The 2,500-nt window shown below is 33.4% G+C and overlaps 1 non-coding gene across 1 annotated transcript in view; it reads left to right on the forward strand.

Annotated features, from left to right (window-relative positions):
• Positions 1–449: 449 nt before the first annotated feature.
• LOC128924010 (large subunit ribosomal RNA) overlaps positions 450–2,500 on the forward strand; it is a 3,984-nt gene continuing 1,933 nt past the window's right edge. Inside the window, exon 1 of the ribosomal RNA XR_008472722.1 lies at positions 450–2,500. This exon is cut by the window's right edge and continues 1,933 nt beyond it. This is a non-coding gene — a ribosomal RNA (large subunit ribosomal RNA).

Raw genomic sequence — 2,500 nt, forward strand, 5'->3', positions numbered from 1 at the left:
ACTATGCTAAATTAGTTGCTTATTCTTTTAGTCAATTAAAAGAATTTAAGCACATGGTATATTACTGGATTGTATTTTTCAATCCATAATATTAATAGCATAAAAAGAAATATAGAAAATATATTCTTGAACACCTCATATTTGAACGAAATTTTATAATAAATAAGAATCTTAGTATTCCCAAAAACAATAAAATTTCAATATTATTATTTCAAATAATATATACATTTAGAGGAACGTCTAGCATAAAATATTATTTTATTCTAGGATTGCCTTAAATGTAAAAAACCAAGAAAATAATATTGTTGTTATAATGAAGTAAGTAGTACGGGATGAAAAGATTGAATATTTATTATTAAGAAAATTATATTGGTGTTAAGAAATAATTATGTATGTTTCTTTAAAATAGCAAAAAGCTAAAATATAAAATAAATATAAATATTTTTATACAACCTCAACTCATATGGGACTACCCCCTGAATTTAAGCATATTAATGAGGGGAGGAAAAGAAACTAACAAGGATTTTCTTAGTAGCGGCGAGCGAAAAGAAAATAGTTCAGCACTAAGTCACTTTGTCTATATGGCAAATGTGAGATGCAGTGTATGGAATATCTTAATATCTAGTATGAGAAATTAACGATTTAAGTCCTTCTTAAATGAGGCCATTTACCCATAGAGGGTGCCAGGCCCGTATAACGTTAATGATTACTAGAAAGATATTTCCAAAGAGTCGTGTTGCTTGATAGTGCAGCACTAAGTGGGTGGTAAACTCCATCTAAAACTAAATATAACCATGAGACCGATAGTAAACAAGTACCGTGAGGGAAAGTTGAAAAGAACTCTGAATAGAGAGTTAAATAGTACGTGAAACTGCTTAGAGGTTAAGCCCGATGAACCTGAATATCCATTATGAAAAATTCATCATTATAACTGTGATATTTATAATATTATAGTAATAGTGTGCATTTTTTTCATATAAGGACATTGTAATCTATTAACATAATAAAATATTTATCAAAAGATCATTGGTGTTAAGTTTATTCAAATTAATTTGCTTTTAGCTTATTAACATAGAATAAATACTGATGATTTGATAAAGTGTTGATAGATTTTACATATATAATGCTTAAATTCTTTTGAATTTTACAATAATATTATTATCATTGATTTTAATATTAATTGTATGCATTTATATGATTAACAATGCGAAAGATTCAGGATACCTTCGGGACCCGTCTTGAAACACGGACCAAGGAGTCTAACATATGTGCAAGTCATTGGGTTATATTAAACCTAATGGCGAAATTAACTTAACTTTTATATAATGGGATTAATTTTTAGTGAAATATTTTACTATTAATTCAATCCCGGGGCGTTCCATATAGTTATGTATAATGATAATTTATTATTATTTATACCTCTAACTGGAGCGTACCTTGAGCATATATGCTGTGACCCGAAAGATGGTGAACTATACTTGATCAGGTTGAAGTCAGGGGAAACCCTGATGGAAGACCGAAACAGTTCTGACGTGCAAATCGATTGTCAGAATTGAGTATAGGGGCGAAAGACCAATCGAACCATCTAGTAGCTGGTTCCCTCCGAAGTTTCCCTCAGGATAGCTGGTGCATTTAAATATTATGTAAAATAATCTTATCTGGTAAAGCGAATGATTAGAGGCCTTAGGGTCGAAACGACCTTAACCTATTCTCAAACTTTAAATGGGTAAGAACCTCACCTTTCTTGATATGAAGGTTGAGGTTATGATATAATGTGCCCAGTGGGCCACTTTTGGTAAGCAGAACTGGCGCTGTGGGATGAACCAAACGTAATGTTACGGTGCCCAAATTAACAACTCATGCAGATACCATGAAAGGCGTTGGTTGCTTAAAACAGCAGGACGGTGGACATGGAAGTCGTAATCCGCTAAGGAGTGTGTAACAACTCACCTGCCGAAGCAACTAGCCCTTAAAATGGATGGCGCTTAAGTTGTATACCTATACATTACCGCTAAAGTACATGATTTATAATACAATTTCGGTTGGATTATAAATTTTGAAACTTTAGTGAGTAGGAGGGTACAATGGTGTGCTTAGAAGTGTTTGGCGTAAGCCTGCATGGAGCCGCCATTGGTACAGATCTTGGTGGTAGTAGCAAATAATCGAATGAGACCTTGGAGGACTGAAGTGGAGAAGGGTTTCGTGTGAACAGTGGTTGATCACGAGTTAGTCGGTCCTAAGTTCAAGGCGAAAGCCGAAAATTTTCAAGTTTTAATGAATTGTTGAGAATATATAATTATTATGTTTTCTTCATAGTAATTAAACACTTGAATAATTTTGAACGAAAGGGAATACGGTTCCAATTCCGTAACCTGTTGAGTATCCGTTTGTTATTAAAAATGGGCCTTGTGCTCATCCTGGCAACAGGAACGACCATAAAGAAGCCGTCGAGAGGTATCGGAAGAGTTTTCTTTTCTGTTTTATAGTCGTACTACCATGG

Source organism: Zeugodacus cucurbitae, unplaced genomic scaffold (genome assembly GCF_028554725.1).
Source record: "Zeugodacus cucurbitae isolate PBARC_wt_2022May unplaced genomic scaffold, idZeuCucr1.2 ctg00000206.1, whole genome shotgun sequence".
In the NCBI taxonomy this organism is placed as follows: Eukaryota; Metazoa; Arthropoda; class Insecta; order Diptera; family Tephritidae; genus Zeugodacus; species Zeugodacus cucurbitae.